At 52.6% G+C, this 8,791-nt stretch overlaps 1 protein-coding gene across 1 annotated transcript in view; it reads right to left on the bottom strand.

Annotated features, from left to right (window-relative positions):
- Positions 1–5,495, bottom strand: part of Delta (neurogenic locus protein delta) — a 40,459-nt gene extending 34,964 nt beyond the window's left edge. The window contains exon 1 of the mRNA XM_089559497.1: positions 5,248–5,495. The gene's annotated coding sequence lies outside the window, so the exon portion shown is untranslated. The remainder of the gene's footprint in view (positions 1–5,247) is intronic.
- Positions 5,496–8,791: the final 3,296 nt, after the last annotated feature.

The following is an 8,791-nucleotide window of genomic DNA, read 5'->3' as shown; positions in this document are numbered from 1 at the left end:
AAATGCGGCCGCCGCGGCCGGGGAGGCCGATACTGAGGAAAGCGAAGCGCATGACACTGCGCTGCCCTGGCGAAGAGTTCTGCTTAGGGCTAGGAAGTCGACACCACCTTTTCGGTACAGTCAAATCACCACCAAGAGAACTGAAAATTTGTTCGAACAGTGGAAAAAATTCTGATGGGGGCTTCCCCTAGTACATGAGATTGTGACAACACCAGAGCATAATATAGCTGCGGGTCTTCACAAAAGCCACCAAGGCCAAACACACGGAACCTCGCACCCAAAATGCTGACGGATTATAAGACACTCAACGCTACATCGGCCATACTGTCGAACAAATTAAGCTGGTCTTGCACACGGAAGCCAACTGAAAAGTTTGAGAAGCACGCATTGATTCAGACAAAAAAAAAAAAAAAACTGCCGAGGTTTACACGCAAAGAAGCCCCACATTCACACTCTCCCAAGGGGACCTTTCTGAGCCACAGAGGCACAACCACCGCTCAAAATAAGACGGCACTGAAGAGCCAATACTGAGCTACATTCTCCCAGGCTACATTAATTACGAAAACCAAGGCTGAAAAATTATTGTATTCACCTTGTTCATTGTACTTCAGATGGATTGTGCTACTTGAGCCCGTACGAGACCCTCGTTTTTGTATATTTGTTTTCTGCAAGCTTTCTCTGTCCACGACCGCACTGCAATCAGAAACACTGAGCCGTCGATTAAACGATGAATAAATAACAAAGCAAACACACGCCAAACTGCGACCTCGGGGCCCGGCTGCGGGCGTCTTCCCGCCAGCTTTCCCGAAACTCCGACCTCACCCGCGCCTTCCCCCCAAGCTCCCTATTCTCCTTACGTTCTCCTCGACCACCGATTCCCCCGAGGCCGCGGCGGCACCATCTTGCGCCCTATGGACCTCCTCCGGTGAGCCTTCGCCCGGAGGGAAGATGCATCCCCGCCGGCGATATCATACATTTCATCCTGGGCTGGGGGGGAGGCCGGCGTAAGAAAACGGGCCGCCCGACAATGGCCCGTCACCATTACGGGGCGAACCACAATGGACGCGCGCGCGCTCAGGCAGTGCTCTCCTTTGACAGCAGACGCGCGCCGCGCCCCGGAACATAAAGGTAGGAGGAGAGAGGCATATGGCGTCGGCACCGGGCGCGAGCGCCTCCGCCTCCCCCCCTGCTTCGACGAAGAAGTAGACCGACGCTAGCGACGTGAATCTTGAGCGGCCGGCAAAGGCCACAGGCCGAAAGGTGCGGAAGCCCTACTCCTCAGCACAGCTAGGAACAGCCGTCGTCCACTACCGCGGCCAAGCCCAGGCAAAGCCAAAGACGCCCGCGCACGCGCGTGCGCCAGCAGACGGCGTCCGCCAGCGCAGACCAAATGGCGAACGGAGCAGACGACAGCAGACGAACGTTTTACGGGCGAGCGTCGCGGACGAACGCCAGAGCAGACGACGCATCGAATCTCTTCCCTCACTACTGCCGCTGCCCACTTACTACTACTACTACTACTTTTACTATACTACGAGCGTGACCTTCCACTCCTCTCCCTCTCGCCACTACCGCAACCTCCTTCCTTTTACAGCGCGCCTTCAAGAAAGGAAGTAAAGGAAAAGCGGACCGCGCGCGCGCACCACCCCTGTTCGAACGTCGTCTGCTCGCCAAGAAGCAGACACCGTGCTCCAGCCGCTCGCAAGGAGCGGCGGCAGCTGCACAGCGAACCATACAACTTCCACCCCACCAAAAGAACGGGGGCCCAAAACTTCCCGCTCCTACTTCCTCCATTCACGAGGGGGGGGAGAGCTAAACAACACCTTAACCTTGCGCCGCGCGCGCTTCGATCCCCTCTACCCACCGGCACCGGTGTGGCCCCCTCCACCTCTTGGAGGCAGCAGCAGCAGAAGCAGCAGCAGCAGTGTTATTCCTTCCTGTACCGCCCCTCCTCTGCTGTCGACGGCGTCAGCTGTTCCTCAGGCGGACGGACGGGGAGCAGCCAAGTGCAGCGTACGAAGAGTACTACGCCATCCTCCTTGCCCTCTTTCACAACGCCCTCCTCCCCCAGCCCGTAACACATGCGCGCACCGAGCTCGCCATGTGACGCCCGAGACAGGAGGGAGGGGTGGTTCCTCATTCCGACACCCGGCAACATACTACCACCATTACTACGACGACGAGAAGGTCCAAGGCCTCTCGACACGGGCTGCTTCCAGAGCGTGCCTGAGCGCTCCCGCGATCGCGGTGCAAAAACGGGACAGGAAGTCGCCTTGCGAATGAAAAAAGAAAGGTATCCCCATATTTTCGGGGTTGCAAGGGGGTGGGGGGTTCGGCCTTTTAAAAAAGCCGCCCTGCTGGGGGTAATCATGAAGCGGGGTAGATATGAACATTCCACGGGACTAGTACGAAAGGGACTGATTAATGAATCCATGGGCTCGAAGCACGCTCTGTGGGCTTCGCCGCACTCCGCGCTTGCGCAGGGGTCCATATTAATTTCCAAAAGCCGGTCACCGCTGCCTCGACCGAACTATACGACGTTCGTGCTCAACAGCCAAACGCTACTACAGCCTCTGAGCCTGCGGCACAGGCTGCTTGATGAAGTAAATTGAGCATACAGGGATGGGAAAATGAGGGGCTTGTTATGCATTCAAAGAAGGAGCTAACAGATATTGAGACTGAAACCAAGCAGGGCACAGAACAGTTTTTGTTTCCACTCTTAATCCTGGTGTTGATTTGAGCAGAGATTTAGTTGCCTAATCCTTTAGATAAAAGACATTACAGGCAGTAGAAAGAAACACAACCCAGTGCCATTGTTGGGATCTGAACGCCCGCCCGCGGCGTGTTTGTTTGTTTGTTTGTTTATTGTTGCACGGATTCTCTCCGTGTAAGGGGCAGAGGTAAAGGCAAGATGCCTGACAGAGCCTCTGCGCCCCCACAGTTCAAGGCAGCATGACGTGTCATTTACATACATATTTGCTAAACATATTTTTAGCACACAACAGAAAGCTCGAGGTGCTCGACCAACTGAGTTACAGCGGCGGCTGTCTCACCTTCTACTTTCGAATGTAATTGCATGTCGCGTACATCCTTGAGAGTTCTCTCTATAGACTCAACGCCTGACCATAAGTGTCGGCTTCTTTCATAGTAAGAGGGACTCTGGAAAAGGAACCATGTTCCATTTAGTGCACAAAACTTACCAAATACCTCATAGAGAACGGGGCGAAGTATCTATCCCCCCCCCCACCCCCCCCCCCCCTTTTTTTTTAAATGTTGCGAACCAAAATGGTTGGCTAGTTCGAGCAATTCCGGAAAATTCATTGCTTACAGCACGCCCTCCGCTCGGTTCAGTCAGTGGACCTCCACATAGCATTTTGTCTCCACAGCACACAACGATTCCAGGAAGCTACAAAACTGAACAGCAGCTCCGGGGTGGTTTCAGCCCCAATGCTTCGACAGCCAAGCGTCCACGCACGAACCATAAAGACAAGAGCACAGTAAAACGAAACCTTCAGCTGCGGTAGGACACCGTTTCCATTTCTTCCTACGCATGACCAAAACTGGACGTGATGAATCCTTGCATTCAAAGGCAGACGAAACAAAACGCATAAAGTGAATACACAAACTGAATTTCAGCACCCTCTAAACATTTTTTCGCGTCCACTACTTGTGGACTTGCGCTGATGCATAATGCTTCCCTGAAGGCGGTTGAAACACGTGCGAATAAATTTGATGGACGCTCAAATCACGCAAGAGTTCTTAACAGCGCGTGCTGGTCTTCAGACGAAGCGTGCACATCTAGAATCATTTGATACAGTCCACGCAAGCGCGCTAATTTTCAACCCGCGGCGGTTGAACATGACGTGCTACGCGACCTTAGCGCACGGACCACGCGATTCCCGATCACAAAGCCCAAATTCGTCCGAGCGCCTGACACTGACCTCACGAAACAGGGGGAACTCAATCTCCGACGGTGCGCTGACCTGACCCGACCCTGCGCTCAGACTCGGGGCGTCCGGGTCGCAGATGGCGGCCGAGTCCCGCCCGTCTGACCCACTGGGGCCACACCCGTATAGTACAGAAAGAACACTAGGCGGGGGACCGCCGTATCGCGACACAGGAGGGAGACGGGACACTGTAGTCTGAGTAGGCACGGTTGATCCCCCACACGTCCCCTCCCTTGTGCCGCTTTTTTCCACTGCTTTACTTCAATTGCTTTCCCATTTTCTTTTGCTTTCATAGCCGACATGATATAGCGTGACCTGCGCGCGATTAGGTGTGCTTCGATCGCGGAGACAGGTACCGGAAAACGACAGCACAAGATGAAAGAGCGAGTGTGAATTTCGGGTTTGCTCGGCAGACACGGGCACAAGCCACACTCGCCGCTGCCTGCGATCAAGTAATAAAGAAACAAACACGCCGCGAGAACAAAGCAATGTATATGTATATAAAGAAATGCGTTTATATAACCGGAGAAGACCAGAGCAATCAAACGCGAAGCGCGAAACCACGGCGAAACCTCACTGCGCCGGAACTATACGCAGAACGGATAGCCTCAGTTTCCCATTTTCTCAGCACGCGGATTACACCGCACGCCAGTTTCGTATCCAACGAGAGACGCGCGGAGCAACGCCAACGGCCAACCGGCGCCGCGCGCGCTGCATTCACCGCTCAGTGAGCAGGCACCGTTCACAGTCCTTCTCCGAGAGCACGGCACATGACATCACAAACAAGTCCAGGGAGCGCAGCGACTTCCGAAACACACTTTCACATCACCGATAAGCAATAAAGTGCACAAAACTAGCGCCTACGATCCGTCCGTCACTCGCGACGGCCGGCGCCGAAGCACGGTCTCCTCGGAGGCGTGACATTTTCCCGCCCATCGTGAAAGCGTCAGCTGTGCGGTCAAATGTGCTCCCTGCTGCGACAACACTAGCGCATCGTATTCCGGAAACATTCCAGAACTTGTCACAATACACCGTGGCACTGAATCGCGCCGATTTTGCAATTTTTTCGTGCTAGCAAAACAAGTGTGAATCCTAAGCCTAACGATCAAGGCAACAGGTGCAGCCACTCCCGTTAACCGTACAAAAACAATTCGCTACGGGCGCTCGCGGCAGCATGTCGATGGCTCTGCGGCTCCTAAGAGGCAGGTATGATTCCGGAACACGATGCGCACCACTCTAGCGTCAACGGTCCAAGTAAAAGTGCGCTAATTTCGAGAGAAATCAAACTGCCATTACTCACGTCAAAGTCGCGCTGACCGGCTCAACTCGTCGCACACAGCGCTCGATGACGCTGCCGGACGCGCCATGCCTTCTTCGTCACACAGGTCACCACACCGTGCACATCCGTGATCTGGACGACACACAATCCGTACGGCGAGATGATGAACCAAACAAACAAGCACAATTAGCGGGAAAACGCTTCAAAACAACGCACACGCGGAAAGCTGGCGCCACCGACTCGGCCCGTTGCCCCGGCTCCTAGAACAGAAGCCCTGGACCGTGACGTCAGCTGACGTAAGCCTCAAGGAACCAATCAGTCATGGAATCGGCCATCGCGCTCCGCCGGCTTAGGAGTGTATGCTGGCGAAGCCAGCCCTGGCGCCGGAAGGGTTCGGCTAGTCTGGGCGATTATTTCAAGTGCAAAATGATTCCCGGCTTCGCTACTGTGACTACAGCTGCGCTTTTCAAAGCTCGCCGTCGTTGAACGGAGGCAGTGATTCACATAAAGGCTACAGCTACATTTTAAGACCCATTTTATATCGTTTGAAAGCCGGTTGCAACTCGCACGGCATCTGGCGTGCTGTTTTACAAAGTAGTGCCACAGTTTTCGCACGGCAGTTGTACTGTTCTTTACAGCCGCTCTCTGAAATACCTGTGCGCGCCGAGGATGCAGTCGTAGCGAGCGAAAACTGCTGCTTCGCTTGCTTCAACAGCAAGGCGCTTCTTGTGTCGTGAACCCAGCGTCGATCGAGTGCATTTTACCCTTTAGTTTTACCGCTTGCTGACATTTAGCATCGCGCGCTATGAACAAAACCGCGCAAGCTGTAGAAACTAGCCTTCTGCTTAGAGAACGCACTGAGCTAATTAGCACGAATGATAACATCCTGGAATCTGCTAAAGACATTGTTTAATAGCGTTTCGACCTCGGTAACGTAGTTTGGAGGCGATTAACGGGACTACCAAGTGTGAATGCCCGTTGTCCTTTTTGGTTTTCTTATTTGCGGGCCTACTTCATCGATCCCAACTTTTTTCTCACTCGGTATAAATCCGTTCTGATCAACTAAACGTAATGTGGCTTGAGTTCATGCGCATATCCCGTTCTGCTCTTTGGTTGTGGCGCCGTACTTAATTCTTTTGCGATCTTTCGCAAGGCTGGCGACCGTTGCTCACGTAGCAGACGATTATCGCCGCGGCAGCAAAGCGCGTAATCTTATTGTCCAGTTTCGCAATTACGCCGCTTGACGTCGCGCCTTGTTGCGGTCGTCAAATCGAAACTGCGAAGTTATTGCTTGTTTCGGTTTCAATGTTTTCGGATATGCGAGTTCGGGAGATATGCGGGCATTCGGGGCCGTATGAAATGCGCTCGGCGTGTATGCACATTCGTCGCTGGATTGTGCATTATTTTTACGCAGACGTAAGTGTGTGTCAAGCTGCACATAGGGGTACATTGGTCGTACCGCCTGAGATGCGATATGTGCGCACGGGAGAGAGCGGCGACTGTGGTCCGACCAGCGTTTTCGTTTTTTTACAACGTTCGCTGTATCTGTACGACTGTGTCTAAGTGGAGCTCCAATAAGCCTGGCTATGCAAGCGTAGAAAGGGCAGTGCTGTCTTTGGAGACGCGATCTGTACTGTAGCGGGTTTGTGAGTCGGCGCACTCGTGGGACATGTGACTGTATGTCAAGAATGGGCTTAAGGATCACTCTTCAAGAGGTGGTGGTGGTGGAAAACATTTATGTACAGGTATAATACAGGAGGTTATGCATGAGCTGACCCAGAGGGGGCCAGCCCTTACAAATACTAGGTGGAGGTCCCTAGCTCGGGACCCCAGTGGCATCGGCCGCCGCCCAGGCTCGCGCGACCAAGGCCCGTTGGGCCTGCAGGTCAGAGCAGCCGAGCAGGGTCGCCTCCCAGTCCTCCCGGGTTGGGTTGGGGTGAGGGGGGAGAGCAGGGTTGGAGGGGCAGGCCCACACCATGTGGTAGATGTCCGAAGACTTCTCCGCACAGTGCGGACAGCTGCCCGAGAAAGAAGGGTCGAAGTGTTTCAGAGCTGCCGGGCACAGCAAAGTATTAGTATACAAGAGGGCGGTTGGAAGGGGGGGGGGGGGGTCCCGTTTGGGCATTTCTCGAACTTTTTTTCGTCGAAATAATGAGAGTCAGCACAGTTTACCGACGTAAGATCCTGTATGTTTTGCATTCATCTTCAACCTAATTGTGAGCTCCCCCACTCCTAAATCTGATCACGTGACGTCATGCTCCTCAGCCCAACTTTAGCCACTGAGGTGCCGCGACGGCTACCCGGCGAATGCCAGACTCCCCGTTATATCAGAGCACATATTTCACTTCTTGCTTTGCTGAACATATGAATATATGATTGAGAGCCTAATATTACGATCACTGACACCTAACCTAACAGCACCAATGAGAGTGCATCGGTCGGAACTGAATGCAAACACAATTTCATTCTGCAGTCCTCCTTTCGCACAATGAACTTTTTCTCTTTTGCTTATTGGTTATAGTTCCTCGGCGCTTGCTCTCTGAATACGTTGTTCTGGACACCAGCCCCCGCAATCCGTGAAGCGCCCTATTCGGAGCAAAAAAAAATTAAAATAAAAAATACAGGGAAAGCAGGCAACAGGTGCGTGAACGTGACCTCTGCTTCACTATTTAAAAAGCAGCTCCGCTCTTCGGATTGATCATGGTTTGGTTTGGTTTATCAGGCTTCAACGTCCCAAAGCGACTCAGGCTATGAGGGTCGCCGCAGTGAAGGACTCCGGAAATTTCGACCACCTGGGGTTCTTTAACTTGCACTGACATCGCACAGTACACGGGCCTCTAGAATTTCGCCTCCATCGAAATTCGGTCACAGCGGCCGGGATCGAACCCGCGTCTTTCGGGCCAGCAGCCGAGCGCCGTAACCACTGAGCGAACGCGGCGGAGTAAAATTCTCGGATTCATCATGAATCATCATGATTGCTGTGTCTTTATCGCGTGTGAGTATACGCCCCTTGCCGTTCCAATAAAATCAACTGTGAGAGCACTTCGGGGGTGCTCTACTCTACTCCACCCTACTCTACTCTATCTATTTTAGTCTCATTTCGCAGTTTATTGATTTATTTATTGATACTGCAGACCAAGAACTGACCCAAGCAGGAGGTTAAATACAAAGCAAGGATGCTAAACAACAACGAAAACTCAAGAAAAGGATGCAAACTGTAGCAGTGCTACCCACACAAGTAATTTCTTGCACAGACACAATATCTAACAATACAAAAAGAAGAACAGCACATATGAAATTGCAAACAGATGGGGAAATTGGTGTGCCAAACAATAGAAAGTGCGAAAGCATCACAGAATGAAGGGATTTGCAAATACGTACAAAAAGTGGTCTCTGCTCATTTTTTCCAAGCACAACCTTCCCAAGTAAGTATTCTCATGTAATCCTATTGCTAACAGCATGTCAAGCAAAGGATCAGTTCACATTACACAGCAAGCGCGGTAAGCCGCAGCCAAAGTCAACATCGCGTTGAGAGCCCGTTTGCAGATTAGCGGTTTCGATCCGA

The sequence above is a fragment of the Amblyomma mixtum genome, chromosome 9 (assembly GCF_055824585.1).
Source record: "Amblyomma mixtum isolate Tamu chromosome 9, ASM5582458v1, whole genome shotgun sequence".
NCBI classification, from domain to species: domain Eukaryota; kingdom Metazoa; phylum Arthropoda; class Arachnida; order Ixodida; family Ixodidae; genus Amblyomma; species Amblyomma mixtum.
Note: the sequence above shows the minus strand (reverse complement) of the source record. Positions and strands in the feature narration are given on the sequence as shown.